This window comes from Leucopleurus acutus (assembly GCF_964270905.1).
Source record: "Leucopleurus acutus genome assembly, chromosome: X".
Classification (NCBI taxonomy): domain Eukaryota; kingdom Metazoa; phylum Chordata; class Mammalia; order Artiodactyla; family Delphinidae; genus Leucopleurus; species Leucopleurus acutus.
In genome coordinates, this window is record NC_139148.1 from 28,122,719 (window position 1) to 28,140,574 (window position 17,856).

At 36.2% G+C, this 17,856-nt stretch overlaps 1 protein-coding gene across 2 annotated transcripts in view; it reads right to left on the reverse strand.

The window, feature by feature from the left end:
- Positions 1-17,856, reverse strand: part of DMD (dystrophin) — a gene marked incomplete at its 5' end in the record, with an annotated part of 2,126,456 nt that overhangs the window by 1,344,493 nt on the left and 764,107 nt on the right. The gene's annotated exons all lie outside the window — the stretch shown is intronic.

The following is a 17,856-nucleotide window of genomic DNA, read 5'->3' on the forward strand; positions in this document are numbered from 1 at the left end:
CAAGATCAATAAAACTAAAAGCTGATTCTTTGAGAAGATAAACAAAATTGATAAAGCATTAGCCAGACTCATCAAGAAAAAAGGGAGAAGACTCAAATCAATAGAATTAGAAATGAAAAAGGAGAAGTAACAACTGACACTGCAGAAATACAAAGGATCTGAGAGATTACTACAAGCAACTCTATGCAATAAAATGGACAACATGGAAGAAATGGACGAATTCTTAAAAATGCACAACCTTTTGAGACTGAACCAGGAAGATACAGAAAATATGAACAGACCAATCACAAGCACTGAAATTGAAACTGTGATTAAAAATCTTCCAACAAACAAAAGCCCAAGACCAGATGGCTTCATAGGCGAATTCTATCAAACACTTAGAGAAGAGCTAACACCCATCCTTCTCAAACTCTTCCAAAATATAGCAGATGGAGGAACACTCCCAAACTCATTCTATGAGACCACCATCACCCTGATACCAAAACCAGACAAAGATGTCACAAAGAAAGAAACTACAGGCCAATATCACTGATGAACACAGATGCAAAAATCCTCAACAAAATACTAGCAAACAGAATCCAACAGCACATTAAAAGGATCATACACCGTGATCAAGTGGGGTTTATCCCAGGAATGCAAGGATTCTTCAATATATGCAAATCAATCAATGTGATACACCATATTAACAAATTGAAGGAGAAAAGTCATATGATCATCTCAATTGATGCAGAGAAAACTTTTGACAAAATTCACCACCCATTTATGATAAAAACCCTGCAGAAACTGGGCATAGAGGGAACTTTCCTTGGTATAATAAAGGCCATATACGACAAAACCCACAGCCAACATCATCCTCAGTGGTGAAAAACTGAAACTGTTTCAACTAAGATCAGGAACAGGACAAGGTTGCCCGCTCTCATCACTATTATTCAACATAGTTTTGGATGTTTTAGCCACAGCAATCAGAGAAGAAAAAGAAATAAAAGGAATCCAATTCGGAAAAGAAGAAGTAAAGCTGTCACTGTTTGCAGATGACATGAGACTATACATAGAGAATCCTAAATATGCTACCAGAAAACTACTGGAGGTAATCAATGAATTTGGTAAAGTAGCAAGATACAAAATTAATGCACAGAAATCTCTAGCATTCATATACACTAATGATGAAAAATTGGAAAGTGAAATTAAGAAAACACTCCCATTTACCACTGCAACAAAAAGAATAAAATATCTAGGAATAAACCTACCTCAGGAGACAAAATACCTGTATGCAGAAAATTATAAGACACTGATGAAAGAAATTAAAGAAGATACAAATACTGGGAGAGGTATACCATGTTCTTGGATTGGAAGAATCAACATTGTGAAAATGACTCTACTACCCAAAGCAATCTACAGATTCAATGCAATCCCTATCAAACTACCCCTGGCATTTTTCACAGAACTAGAACAAAATATTTCACAATTTGTATGGAAACACAATAGACCCCGAATAACCAAAGCAATCTTGAGCAAAAAAACAGAGCTGGAGGAATCGGCAACCTGACTTCAGGGTATACTACAAAGCTACAGTAAACAAGACAGTATGGTACTGGCAGCAAAACAGAAATATATATCAATGGAACAGGATAGAAAGCCCAGAGATAAACCCACGCATATATGGTCACCTTATCTTTCATAAAGGAGGCAAAAATATACAGTGGAGAAAAGACAGCCTCTTCAATAAGTGGTGTTGGGAAAACTGGACAGCTACATGTAAAAGAATGTAATTAGAACACTCCCTAACACCATACACAAAAATAAACTCCAAATGGATTAAAGACCTAAATGTAAAGCCAGACACCATCAAACTCTTAGAGGAAACCATAGGCAGAACACTCTATGACATAAATCACAGCAAGATCCTTTTTGACCCACCTCCTAGAGAAATGGAAATTAAAACAAAAATAAACAAGTGGGACCTAATGAAACTTAAAACCTTTTGCACAGCAAAGGAAACCATAAACAAGACGAAAAGACAATCCTCACAATGGGAGAAAATATTTGCTAATGAAGCAACTAACAAAGGATTAATCTCCAAAATTTACAAGCAGCTCATGCAGCTCAGTATCAGAAAAACAAACAAGCTAATCCAAAAATGGGTAGAATACCTAAATAGACATTTCTCCAAAGAAGATATACAGATTGCCAACAAAACATGAAAGGATGCTCAACATCATTAATCATTAAAGAAATGCAAATCAAGACTACAATGAGGTATCACCTCACACCAGTCAGAATGGCCATCATCAAAAAATCTTGAAACAATAAATGCTGGAGAGGGTGTGGAGAAAAGGGAACACTCTTGCACCACTGGTGGGAATATAAACTGATACAGCCACTATAGAGAACAGTATGGAGGTTCCTTAAAAAACTACAAATAGAACTACCATACGACCCAGCAATCCCACTACTGGGCACAGACCCTGAGAAAACCATAATTCAAAAAGAGTCATGTACCACAATGTTCATAGCAGCTCTATTTACAATAGCCAGGACATGGAAGCAACCTAAGTGTCCATCAACAGATGAATGGATAAAGAAGATGTGGCACATATATACAATGGAATATTACTCAGCCATAAAAAGAAACAAAATTGAGATATTTGTAGTGAGGTGGATGGACCTAGAGACTGTCATACAGAGTGATGTAAGTCAGAAAGAGAAAAACAAACACCATATGCTAACACATTTATATGGAATCTAAAAAAAAAAAAATGGTTCTGAAGAGCCTAGGGTCAGAACAGGAATAAAGACACAGACTTAGAGAATGGACTTGAGGACATGGGGAGGGGGAAGGGTAAGCTGGGGTGAAGTGAGAGAGTGGCATGGACTTATATATACTAACAAATGTAAAACAGATAGCTAGTGGGAAATAGCAGCATAGCACAGGGAGATGAGCTTGGTGCTTTGTGACCACCTAGAGGGTGGGATTGGGAGGGTGTGAGGCAGACGCAAGAGGGAGGAGATATGGGGATATATGTATACGTATAGCTGATTCGTGTTGTTATAAAGCAGAAACTAACACACCATTGTAAAGCAATTATACTCCAATATAGATGTTAAAAAAAGTTATTACAAAAATATATAAATATATATTTGTAATCACCCTCATTAATAAAGATTTTAATGCTCTACCAAAGCAAAAACAATTTATCTAGTGTGAATATACAATACTTACATTTAATTAGATATAAAAATAAATGCAAGTATAAATTTGTTTATATACATGCATATATAAATATATACACAACTATACATGTGTGTATGTGTGTTGGTGTATCCCTTTGTGTCTAGACCAGAAAAGCTAAAATGCTCTAATTGGTATAAACACAGAAGAAAAATTTAACTACTGTCTTATATAAACATTTCAGAAATGTTAATGCAAATGACCCAGGAAACACTATTTACTAAAGTAGGTTAAATTATATTTAAGGATAATGATGGAATTACTACTGACAAAAATAAAAAAAATAAATATCTATGATTCCTGATCATTAAAATAAGAATGAAACACATTTACCATTGTCCTTTGTTCTTGTGAAAGTTATATAATATTTCAGTTTCTGTATCTAACAGAGTGTAATCAAACTCAAAATACAAGATGAATCTTAAAATATTATTAAACACAAGAATCAAGGTAACTCACATAACTGATGGTAGGAAAAGAAAGACAACCTTTCTCAGATAATAAAAGAAGATATAGCAGGAGAGCGGTTTAGAAGTGGAAAGAAACAGGTGAGGGATGTTTAGAGGTACAAACTTCCAGTTGCAAAATAAATGAGTCACTGGTATGAAATGTACAGTGTGGGTAACATAGTCAATAACTATGTAATATCTTTGTGTGGAGACATATAACTAGACTTATTGTGGTGACCATTTTGAAATGTATAGATTGAGAGTTTGGGGTTAGTAGATGCAAACTACTATATATAGAATGGATAAACAACAAGGTCCTACTGTATAGCACAAGGAACTATATTCAATATCCTGTAATAAACCATAATGGAAAAGAATATGAAGAAGTTATACATATGTATAACTGAGTCACTATGCTGTACAGCAGAAATTAAACACACTGTAAATCAACTATACTTCAATAACTTTCTTTAAGAATGTAAAAATCCCTACAAAAGAAAAAAAATGGACAGAAATATCGAATCACTATGTTGTGTAACAGGCACTAACACAGTGCTATAGATCAATTATACTTCAAAAGCAAACTCATATCAAAAGAGATCAGATTTGTGGCTACCAGAGGTAGGGGGTTGGAGGAGGAGGAATTGGATAAAGGTAGTCAAAAGGTACAAACTCACAAGGATAAGATAAATAAGTACTAGGGACATAATGTACAATATGATAAATATAATTAACACTGTTGTATGCTATATATGAAAGTTGTTAAGAGAATAAAGCTTAAGAGTTCTTATCACAAGGAAATTTTTTTTGTTTCTTTAATTTTGTATCTATATGAGATGATGGATGTTCACTAAACATATTGTTGTGATTATCATTTCATGATATATGTAAGTCAAATCATTATGCAGTACACCTTAAACTGTGGGTCAATTACGTCTCAATAAAGCTAGAAGGAAAAGAAAGGATTCAGATGAATCCTCTGAAAAGGTATATAGGGCAATGTCTGGAAGGGTCCCAAGCACAAGAGCTTCTGTCTCTGTGAAGCTGGAGCATGTCACCCTCCCAGTGTTAATGTGTTCACAAACCTGGATGCTTTCTGAACTCCATACTATTGGGATTTTTAATGGAGGCTTTATCACATATGTGTCATCAATTATCAACTCCATTTCCAGTCCTTCGCCCCTCTCCAGAGAATGGGGGGGTAGGCATGAAAGATCCAAGCTTCTTATTTTGGCTTGGTCTCTCCGGTGACCAGCCCCCATCTAGGAGTGCACCAAGAGCCACATCATTAGAAAAAAAGATATTCCTATCACCCAGTGAATTCCAAGGAGTTCAGTGTCAGATGCTCCTATCACTTAGGAAATTACAAAGGTCTTACGATTTCTGTGTCAGGAACTGAGGTCAAAGATTAAATACCAGAACAAATGTTCTTCCTACCATCTCTATTTACAAGGGTTTTAGGAGCTATGTGTCAAGAACCAGGGGCAGAGACAAATATACACATATTTCTTATATTACAAAAGAAGATAGAGAAGATAGAGGAGCAAAACTCTTTTCTAATTTAAATACTGTCTTGTCTATTTTTCTTACGTTAAAGAGGGCTGGGCTATTGGCTTTATTATCTGTGTGTAAATATTACACAGGTGAGTTTTTCCTTCAAAATCTAATCACTCTTGACCAATCATTCAATTAAAATTATTATGAGAGCAAGTTGCATAGTCCACCACTCAGCTCAAAAATAAAGTCACCTTGAGCACAGATGTTTGGCCTAACAGTCTGCTTGCAGTGCATTTTTTACATAAAGATGACAGTTTTAACACAGAGCATTTACCTAGGAAAGTCAAAATTCAAGATATCCAATAACCTTTCTTCCAAAGTAAGGAAAGAAAGCACCAAATTTAAAATGTGAAAAATGTAATCCTAGAAACTACATCCATAGTTAATACTCTAAGAATTAGATTAAAATTCTACCTTTCAAAATACTAAAGCAGTTAGCATTGGTCTATCATCTTCACTGAAATCTTTTTAAATAATGATGTTCTGTAGAAATAAGTCTAAGTTCTGTAACTCCTGCATATATTCAAAACCAATTTAGGTGTAAAATTAACCAAATATATAAAGTAACAATTGGGGCTGGCATCATGGGCTGGCAGCCTGTGCAGTCATGCAGTACTCCATGCTTATAAGAACTCAAGCTTGGTTTCATGTTTTGCTGTCATTCTCCTGAAATTCTTAATTTTTGAACAAGGAACCTGCATATCCTCTTGTACTGGCCCTAAAAATTAAGTAGCTGATCCTGATTACAATAATTTGGGGGAAATGGCCAATAGCTATAAGGTTGAAATAAGAATCCAAACAAAATTGGGTAAGTTCAAGAAATAAATTTTTTTAAAAAACATGAAATTCAAATTAGATGCACCAGGACGCAGTGACATACTGGTGGAGGAAATATGAATACAAAATGAATGACTTCCAAATATGAGTATAATTGGAAGGTAAGACTCCAAAGACCAGTCTCTTAGTTGTTTCGGGATATAATCAAATACATCCTAGAGATACTGGATACATTAACTGAAGATAATGGAAATAAAAGTCCCTTTTCTTTTGATTGTCCACATGATTGTATGTGTATGGTTGAGAATAAGATGATTATTTTGCTGGAAACTATGGGAGAAAGGTACAATAACTGACTGTTTCCACTGCAAACTGTTTTACTGACTACTACTGAGTCTACTGTACCGTTCGTTAACACTTCTGCTTATTTTGAATTCCTCTCTACGACAGAAGAGCTCCTATTCCAAATGCTTTCCACTCTCACTTTCTCAAAGGCACTGGTCCTCTATTCTCCCACCCCCACTTCTTCATGCCACCAACCTAAGACATCCTAAAGAAGAGTTAGCTCCCTTCTCAGGTATGGAGTCTCTCATGAGTAAATTTTCTCAGTCTTCCTAATCTTCACCTGAAATTATCTTCATATTATCTCAATTCTCTTTTTTCACTCCCGAAGATCATCCTTCCATTTTTGCTCAGGTATCCTCTCCTGTAAGACCTTGCTCTTACATATTAAGAACATATCTCTATTGGATCTTCCCCCAGATTACAAACAGGCTTAAATCTGCACTGTTCTGACAGTCAATTAGGTGTAAAATTACCTCTATCCTATTACTCATGAAACTGGCCCTTCTCTCTCCTTTTTTATCATCAAATATATTTTTTCATTATCAAACACATGCTAATTCTTTTTTTTCCTGCTTTATTGACATATATTTGACACATAACATGGTGTAAGTTTAAGGTGTACGAGGTATTGATTTGACACATTTATTAATTGCAAAATGATTACCACCCTAGTATTAGTTACCACCTCCATTCCATCACACAATTACCGTTTCTTGTTACCAAACATGTTGAAGAATAATTTACATTTACTGCCTTTACTTTACCACTGCCAATTTCTTCTTTTACGCCAATTTAATCTCACAGTTGCCCCTCTAGCAACTGAACAAGACAACTATAATTAATAAGTGAAGGAGTAAATGGGAGTTGAGCAAACAAATCCAGCCGGTAGAGACTACTTTTACAAGTACTAGGTTCTGCAGTTTATGTATGAACAATGTAGGAAGAAGAGAAGTAAAAATTATTTTAAGTATTTTTATATGCCAAAAAGGAAGTTAACTATTAGAACTCAGCTAATTCTAAGTTCATTAACTCTATAATTTTAAAGAAAATTCAGAAGTTAGTAACATTTTATTGATACTCTTTACCTATAGTAACTTTCTTTATCTACTTTTCATTAAAATTAGACATGTCAAAAATCTTAGTCCATAAAAATAATCTGATCAGTAATTTAATACATAGGTGCATTTTCATTGGCCTCATAGTTTTGCTAAAAATTATACTTATACCTTAGCAGTAAGACAGGTGAAGAGACAGCATGTAAAAAAAAATCTGCCTTCTGTAATCATCTGGAGCATAAGCTTAATATCTCTTTATGGTGACAGCAGATTTATAGACAGAGGCCAAGACATTTGATATTTTTTTCCTTAAGGACACACCAAGTATAAAGAGCTATAAAAAATAACTTCGCTCGGGCTTCCCTGGTGGCGCCGTGGCTGAGAGTCCGCCTGCCGATGCAGGGGACATGGGTTCGTGCCCCGGTCCGGGAAGATCCCACATGCCGCGGAGCGGCTAGGCCCGTGAGCCATGGCCACTGAGCCTGCACGTCTGGAGCCTGTGCACCACAACGGGAGAGGCCACAACAGTGAGAGGCCCCGCGTACCGCAAAAATATAAATAAATAAATAAATAAATAACCTTGCTCATAAAGAAAAATATGAGTGGCTTATATACCTCTTATTGCCTGCCAGACCACAGTTAGATCTGCTAAGACTACCTTTCTGATCTGCTGGAGAGAGAATGGTGAAGAAAGAGAAGAGCTCAAGATTACCTTAAGTTTCTGGCCTGAGAAATTTAAAGAATGAGTTGACATGAATGAGAACGGAGAAAACTGTTGGGTAGGTTTGATAGGAGTTCGAATCTGAGTATGTTATGTTTGAGCTGCTTACTAAATATCCACATAGAGACATAACAGAAGGGTGGATATACAGTTCTGGAGTTTAGGGCAGAGGTCTGTATTAGAGATAATATTTTGAGAATCCATTAGCATGTGAAGAATATTTAAAGCCACAACACTGCATAAAATATCCAAAGGAGTGACTGAAGAAAGAAAAGACAGCATGAAGCTTAAAACTATTTCGCTTACAACTGGATCCAGTTAGGCAAAATTTGTTTCAGAATTCTTTCTTATGTGTTTATGAGTGAGATTGGCATGGGACTTTGCTTCTTGTACCATTTTCATCAATTTTTTAAATTGAAGTATAGTTGTTTTACAACATTATATTAGTTTCATGTGTACAACATAGTGACTCAATATTTTTATAGATTATACTCCATTTAAAGTTATTACAAAATAATGGCTATATTTCCCTGTGCTGTACAATATATCCTTGTTTCTTATTTATTTTATACATAGTAGTTTGTATCTCTTAACCCCATACCCTTCTATCACCCCTCCCCTTTCCCTCTCCTCACTGGTAACCACTAGTTTGCTCTCTATACCTGTGAATCTGTTTCTTTTTTGTTATATATATTTGTTCATTTTATTTTTTAGATTCCTGAGACAAACATATAAGTAACAACATAGAGTATTTGTCTTTATCTTAGTTATTTCACTAAGCATAATACTCTCTAGGTCCATCCACATTGTTGGAAATGGCAGAATTCGATTCTTTTTTAATGTGTAATATTCCATTGTGTGTGTGTACACACACACACATACATATACATACATAAATACATATTTTTTGTATTCCTTCTTTGTTGATGGACACTTGGGCTGCTTCCATAACTTGGCTATTGTAAATAATGCTGCTATGAAGACTGGGGTGCATGTATCTCTTCAAGTTAATGTTTTTGTTTTTTTCAGATGTATACCTAGGAGTGGAATTGCTGGATCATATGGTAGTTCTATTTTTAGTTTTTTTAGGAACTCATACTGTTTTCCATAGTGGCTGCACCAATCTACAAACCCACCTACAGTGTACTAGGGTGCCCTTTCCTTCACATCCTCACCAACATTTGTTATTTGTATACATTTTGATGACAGCTATTTTGACAGGTGTGAGGTAATATTTCATTGTTGTTTTGATTTGCATTTCTCTGATGATTAGCAATGTTGAGCATTTATTCATGTGCCTTTGGCCATATGTACATCTTTCCTTCTTGTACCATTTTTGTCAAATTTTAGTAAGAATATTTTCTAGCCATATTTTTCAGCCTGTCTTAATCAGCTTGGGCTTCTATAACAAAATATCACAGATCAGGGGGCTTAAACAGCATACATTTATTTCTCACAGTTCTAGAGGCTGAGAAGTTCAAGATCAAAGTATCTGCAGATTCAGTGTCTGGTGAAGGCCCTCTTTCTAGTTTGCAAATGGCCTCCTTCTTGCTGTATCCTCACGTATCTGGAAGAATTATCTCTCTTGTGTCTCTTTATCTCAGGGCATCTCAGATCTTCCTTTTGGAATTTCTTTGCTTTAGAAAGGATCTGCTGAGATAAAAATCTCAATTTCTGTTTCTCTGAAAATGTCTAATGTGCCCTTGCAATTTTGCTAGGTTCAGAGCTCTGGGATGGTGGTAATTTTTTCTCAATATCTTGAAAACATTTTTCCAATTTTTTTTCTGATTCTTTTGTTGTAGTTAAAAAGTCTAATGTCAGTCTAAGTTTCATTCCTTCAAAAATGATCTGTCTCTCCTCTCTGGTTGCTAATGTAAATTTATCTTTGTTTTTGGAATTCTGCAGTTTCACTGTGAAATGTCTAAGAGTGGATTTCTATTTATTTATGCTGCCTGTTATATATTGTGCTTCCTGGTTAAGTAGGTTGGCTCTGCAAGTTATTCCTCAGTATCCTTCACATATTCCCGCCTATCCATTTTCTTTATTCTTGCCTCAGAGTCTCCCATTAGACATAAGTTAGACATTCACAACCTACTCCCAATATATATTTTGCCTTCCTGTTCATACTGTCTACCTCCTTAGGTTTTGGTACCACATTCCTTACATTTCAATTTCCTCATAACTCATTTTTTTCAACTGTTTAATATACACTGAACACAGCCATTATTTTTTTCCAATTTTTAGAGTGATAATTTTAATTTTAGTACTCATATTTTGATCTGTTTTTCAAATCTTCCTCATCAACTTTTAGCGTCTTATTTCTTCATTTGATTCTCACTCTCATTTCTTTCTTTAACATTTCACCTACTTATATTAATTACCTGGCAATTCTAGTACCTGAAATTGTAGAGGAGGTGATCTAAATTCACTCTGTGTTGCATGTGATTACTTTGCTTCATGATGGCTTGTTTTCTTGTGCTTGTGGGGTTTATCGTGAGCTCAAATTTCACAAAATTTAGTCTGTGAGCATAGTAAGGTGCTTTTCTTTCTAAGAATTTGGATTCACCTCTCACTAGTGCTAGGGTGCTACCAACCTGGAGCTACTTTAACTTAATCTCTTGTCTTAGGGATACCTTGACTCTTACTGGTAATAAACACTCAAATAAGCGACTCTCACAAGAACAGGCCTACGGTTACACATTTTCAGATGAGATGATTATAATTATTCTTACTTTTAATTTTATACTTAGAGTGGGAAGAGAGATAGACATATTTTTATATTGGGACATTTCACAGACAGAATACCCCCGTCCATCATGGTACTGAAGATATAACCCTTGTTTTACATAGAATCTCTGTTCACCTCCCCCCATTTGCTTGAGCCTGAGGCTCAGATTTCTACTGTATCAAATGGCTTAATTTAACCAAACTCTGGGTTTCTAGCACTAGCTTTTAGCACTAAGGCAATACAAGGGTCAGTGCTCATAGTTGTATTAGTTCTATGACTTTAGTTGCATCCGCATTTTTTTTTTTTTGTCCTGGCCTTGAAAGGTTTACCCACTTCCTTGCAAGAGAGAAAACATTTAAAACTGTATTTGTTGGAAATTTCCCAGCATCTTGGTGCTTTGAAGAGGGCATTTTAGAAAACTGAGTCTGCCTCATCCTTGGGAATGGAAGTCAGCCCCTTCTCAACATATGTGGAGTTAATCAAATCTACCTCATAAAAATAATGTGGGGATTAAGTTTAACACTGTTTATAATTGCTTAGCACAAGGACTGACATAAAAATGCACTCAGTAAATTGTAGCTTTTACTATTCATATTATACATTGATATTTTCTAAGAAGTAAACACACTGACAAAATCATAAAGATATTCTTTTATAGATAAATGGCTTTCCAATAATTCTGACCTCAAGACTGATATACAGTCACTTGTTTTCCTGGATTACTTTACAGTTTTCCTTCAGTCAATATTTGTCTATTCTTCCCTATCTATGCCAAGGTAGATGTGACACTCAGTGACCAATTCAAAGTTCTAATTACTGGAGCAATTAATGAGTCCCTCAAGCTGCCTATCATGAGCGTTACTACTAAACAGAATCAACCAATTTAGATTTTGCTTCTTCCCTTTTACTGTCTGCTATTTAATGTCACGTGAAAAAACTTATACATGACTTTGAGAAGACCAGAAATGGGGGCATTCACAATACACAAGAAAGATGAAATAATCACTAATCAAGAGAACTGGTAAAGGCTTTGGACTTCTAAATACATGTGATTTTAATATTTAAAACTCTAAAATGCTTTTTATAAAAATAGTCATCCCTAATATTTTTAAACTCATACTGTAAGCTTTCCTTAGAAATTGGGAAACTAGTTACTTGCAATATTCACTTCTTACCAAGCAGCTTCTATTTTTAATATAAGGAAAAGATCACTGAGATTGAAGGCAGCATGGTCAACCAGTATGTGCCCAGACTCCAAGAGCAGAGACTTGGGTCTAAGCATACTAGCTTTGTGGCCTTTGATACCCTATCCATTTCTATAAAATAGGAATGTACAATAGAAGTCCTTATAACATAAGGCTGCTGTGAGAACAAATGAGAAAATGCATGTCAGACACTTGGAGCAGTGCCTGGGCCTTTGTAACAATTATACTATTCTTGCTATTATTATACATTTTGCTGTATCGCTAACAAATCGTCTGTAGCTTGGTTACTCTGTAATAAGTTGGAAAAATTAGATTATTTGGTACAATTTTTGGAGCTGTTTCCTGGTTTGCTAACCATCTCTCAAATCATTACTGTGAGTAGAAAATGTAGTGCCATATGATTATGAAGAGTGAAAGATGCCTTTTCAAGGAATGGAAATAATTTATCACTTATCTGAATGCAAACTCACACTCTGAAATTAGGAACAGGATCTAGCAAATCTCTTTTAAATATTCATAGGCAATAAAATCTCTGGCTGTTTGATTGATCTAACAGGCAACTGAATGTTACCTTTGTTCTGCATAATTGCCCCTACAGGAAACATCAGTTAGGCAATTAAAAAAAAAAAAAAAAAAACAAACCTTTGACATAGGCATTTTAATCAAGAAGAAAATGGGCTAAGGCTCATATTCAAGATAAAGGGCACTTGTTTATTAATGGAAAAACTGTTTTTCTTTAGCCAAAAAAAAAAAAAAAAATCAAGAAATTTATGGCTTAAAAAAATTCAGAATTTTTGACTATAACAATCCAATATACAACACAGATTTTTTTAAAAAGGAAATCAATTTTAAAACTCTGTTACTGTAATTATTTTATTTCCCCAGACTCTTAGATAATTATCCCAAGGCTGCATCTGCATTGCATCAAAACACCAGTCTTTTCAACTGAATATTCAGTGGGAACATCCAAATGACTGATTTAGCTAACAAAGTACTAGATATTTCTCTATTACCTAGATAGTCTGGAATTGATCAAAGTACTCAGATTATACCCTGAGAACTAGGAAAACCCTGTCTACTCATCCTTTTAACTCAACATCTTATTTTTAAAGTCACATTGGCATACTAAAGACTAGCAGAACAGAATTTGAGAAGGATATTATCTCTAACATGATGTGGTTTTCATCAAAGCTCTAAAGCACCAAATATGCTTTATTTACATTGCCAAATTACTCTCAGGTTATTATTGGCTAGATATCTTATATAAGCATAGCCAGGGCTAATAGTGGTTTCAAGTTTATTTATTGTTACTATAGCGTTCTGTTTAATTGATTACTGAAGTAGAATGAAAAATTCCTTCCAATTTTAAGACCTATGGAATGATAAAAGTCCTTTTGTCAGTCTTCTGAATTTTATTTAAATAATGGAGGTGTGTACATTTCATTGTTTTTCACATTGGAATATATGTATATGTTTGTCTATCCCTGCCCTGGTAGCACACACGCATGCACGCACACACACACATACACTGCTTTGAGGGTAGATACTACAGCATACAACCTAGTAAAAATAAAAGCACTTTCCCGGCAGTATTTTATATATTGTTCAGAGGAATCTTATGAAATAGGATCTGTCATCGCAGATGAGGAAATGGAAGCTTGAAAATATTTCCCAAGGGTACAGAGCCAATGGGTTGTAGATGGATGTATTTATTGTCTTTTAACATTCATGTTGGTGATACTGGAATATTTCTCTCTTTGCCAGCTGGCAGGATGCTAAGCTTTGTCAATAAAGGGTGCTGGAGTGACACTGGGGGAGGTAAAGTTTTCTCTGTTCAGTGTGTTTTTACTTCTTGCTACCGTGGCTCTGGGTTGGCCTGTGGGATGCCTGGTGGAGTTCACCTCATCTGTTCCCCACCCCCCCCAAATAAATTTTAGCAGCACCCTCTACAGGTGCCTTCTGACAAGTTCAGTGGGTGCTCCAGTGCCAAGTCCAACCTGGGTGCCAAATCCATGGGCAGCTTTCTGGAGCCCAAGCTGGTTTACCTAAATTCAGTGGCCCCTACTGTAGCTAGCTTCCCAGTGAGTCCAACAGGCAATCCCCTCTAGCTTCCCAGAAAATTCAATAGCAGCCCCCACAGGTTACCTCCCCATGAATTTTGTCATCATCTCACTCCAAGATTCCCTTCACACAAGCTTCAGCCCACTGACTACATACTAGCTCTGGTTTGGGTCAACCCAGCGAACTTCTTTGTCATCTCATGCTCTGGAGACATACTCTTTCCAAACAGGTTTGAATCCCAGCCTTGGGTAGAGCCCCTCACTTTCCAAGTCAGTTCCTTCCCTGTGTACTATCCCTTGGTTCTAGGGAATTCTTTGGAGTTCTCTTCTATTTCCTCTTAAAAATTAATTCCCAGTAATTACTTAATACTTATTTGTATTAAACATTCCCTGTTCAAGTTACTGTGTAACCTGTTTTCTGTTACCTGTCTGACCCTGATTAATACCAAGGGCTATTCCAACCCAAGATTTTCTGATTCAAATTTCAATGCTTTAAAACTCAGTTTGGATACAGCAAAATAAGCGTTCAATCAAGGTTTGTTGTTGAGTTGAATTATTATCTATTTGGGGGAAATACCAGGTTCCACAACAGAGACCTTTGAAATGTAAAGACATAAGTAGTTTTTTGTGTTGCTAAAGGTTTGCAAGAGCATTACATAAATGAGGCTGATGCCAAGATCAGGATTAGAGACTGGTCTACTCCTAAGGACAGAATAGACAAACACTGAACATGGTTAATGATTAAAATTTGGGCCTCTTCACAGCTTAGCCAAAATCAGTTTTACAGTGTGCCTTTTGACTTTCTTTTTTGATTGAACACTAATTTCTAACCTGACACTAAAATTCAAATACAAATACAAGCACATTCCAATTCTATATCAAAATCCAAATGTAAATGACCTCTGACCTAGTTGCCACCTCGGAATACCTACTTCTGCCCACGTCCAGTAACAGTGCGATAGGGTCAAGGGCTAAAGGACTGTTTAGAATCGCCTATTTCCAGTCCTTATATTGATATGGAGAAAGTATGATTAGACTACTAAACAAAGGTAGTGCAGGATTAAGGATTGTCTGGAGTCTCTGCTAATCAGGACTTCTTTCTTTCCAGTGTATAAACATGATCAAACTTCTCCCCCATGTAAATAACAAAAGGTTCCCTGCATACCGTCATAGCTACCATCCCTCCTTAGGACCTTTCTTTGCCTTCACAGCCAAGCTCCTCACAAGGATCGTGCACACTTGCCTTCCCCGTCCTTTTCTCTAATATCTTCTGTATCGCACTGTCACCAGAGTCTCTCTATCCTCAGGAAAACTCCATCAAAACTGCTCTAGGAAAGGTCACAAGTGACATCCTTTTTGCCCAATTCTGTCTTCATCTTACTGGGCTTCTCCACCCATACTTGACAGTTTTTCATGACTCCTCTTTATAAACTGCTACCTGCTAAGCACCCTGGTTTTAACTTGCGTCTCCTCTTACCTCTGATCATTTCTTCTCATCTCCTTTGTAGACACTGTTTCCTCAGCCGAAAACTGGATATGGGGTATAACTCTGAAATTCTGTCTGATTCTTTTTCTTTTGGCTTATTTGGGATGACCTCAGGAACTCTGCAGTTTTAATTAGCACATAGCCTGACAAATTCCCCATCTGTGTAACTAGTCCGAATCACTCTCTTTAACTTTAGGGCTGTGTAACTCTCTCTTACTGGATTAGGGAATATCTCCACCTGGGTTCTCCGTAAGTACTGCAGCAGATCCTGTTGCTGCCCAGCCACATAACCTCTTAGCCTCAGAACCTCTAAGTTCACTTGAAGCTTTGGTGGCCAGTATGTGCACGCACTGCTAGATTCCCACCTTAGGCCCCCACATTTCTCAATTTTACTGCTCTAGGACGCCCAGAAGTACTGGGATTTTATGCACCCAAGGGCAATCCTCAAACACAAAGGGAGGAAAATTGGTGGACAAATGTTCCAGCTTCCATTAGCCCAGCGGGACAATTCTAAGTGAGCTCTATGACACTGGTGTTCTACCTGATTTCTTTAAAGCTCCCAGTGGGACTGAGCTCAGTAACTCCCAATGGAAACTCACTCATAAAAGCATCCTTTATCAGACTTCCAACATTTCATTCTCCGTTCTCCCCATGCACTCACTTGTCCTTCCTTCACTCGGGTTGCTTTTGATTAATATCAAACTTAGACATGTCTGGCTCAATGGGGGTAAAAAATGACATGTGATCTTTCACCTCCAAACTTGTTTTTTCTTACTTTCTCAAAGTTGTTTCTGAAAAATATCTGATACTCAGTCACCTGAGTCAGAAACCCAGATACTCTTCTGAATTTTGCATTTGCTCTGTATCTATCACCAACGGCCTTGCCTTCAACTGAGCTAAAAGTACCGCTTCTTACTTGGTCTCATTGCCTGCAGCCTCCCTGTCTCTTAGACCCCCCACCCCACTGTCCAGTCTCCACAGAGGTAACGTAATCTGATGGTGGCACCTCTCTTCTCCTTCCCCCTTATAAGTTAAACCCTTCAGTGGTTCCCTAAGTGCATGGCTCTACAGCAGGCTTTTTGTGAAGCACAGATCTCCCTTAGCAATCTCACTCATGCTTATTTGTTCAGGCTCACCTTCAACCAGACTCCCATTTGCATTCTGTGTTTTAGCAAAACCAAATACTTCCAATTTTCTGTAGCTGCTGGTGGCTGCCTGCCTGGAATCACCCTCTTACTCTTGCCCATTTGGCTGTCTCCTACTCTAATTTAAAAATGTAGTTTACAACAAATCTTCTCTAGGAAAGTTACCCCAAATACCTTTCACTGCTGACCCACACAAGTCTGTGTCCTTTTCTATGTTCTCTAATCCTCTGTCGTAACTTTTAACCCAACATTTTGCATCTTATAAGGATATTATTTGTTTTCATGTCCTGGAACACACTAAGAAATGAATAATTTTTTGCTTAACTAATCAATGACTATAAGTAGTGAAGTACAGATACTTTTTCTGACTTATTACCAAACCTTCAGTGTCTCACATGTTATAGATGCACTTAGCAATCAGATACGAAAGTAAACCTCATTATGAATTTTTTTTTCCTTCTTGACAAATAATCCATTCTTGATTTAGGAGACTGTATGCAAAATATTGTTGGATTCATAAAAATATGTTATTTTTTTCAATTTTGATTTGAAAAATTCACACCATATGTATTAATTTTTAAATATGAAAACCCCTCTGTTATATATAAATACAAACTCATATTATTTGGGAACAATAAACAATATCCAATATCTTGGGCACTAATAAAATCACATGTATTATTAACAGATTATATATGACCATAACAAACATGTGTGTACATGTTTGAACAGAGAAAGAGAGAGAGAGAGGTGACGATACCTACACATATTAGTTAATCTTGCATATGGAAAAGAACTGTGGTCAGATAAGATCCTATTTTGAACACCAGATTAACTATTTACTCATGTGAAGATTTGAGCGAGTTACTGTACTTGATCTGTCTCAGGTTTCCTATTAAAACCCATACTTTATAAAGTTTTAGTAAGATAAAAATGATATGATACACATATAAATATTTCATCCATGTCTAGAACTTGAAAGTTTCTACAACCTGGAAGCTGAGCTAATATTTAAATTATTCCTCATTTTGACTGAGAGGCATAAAGGTATTTGCTAGTCTTCATGCAAATTAGTTTAAAGAGATTTTTTCACTCTTCT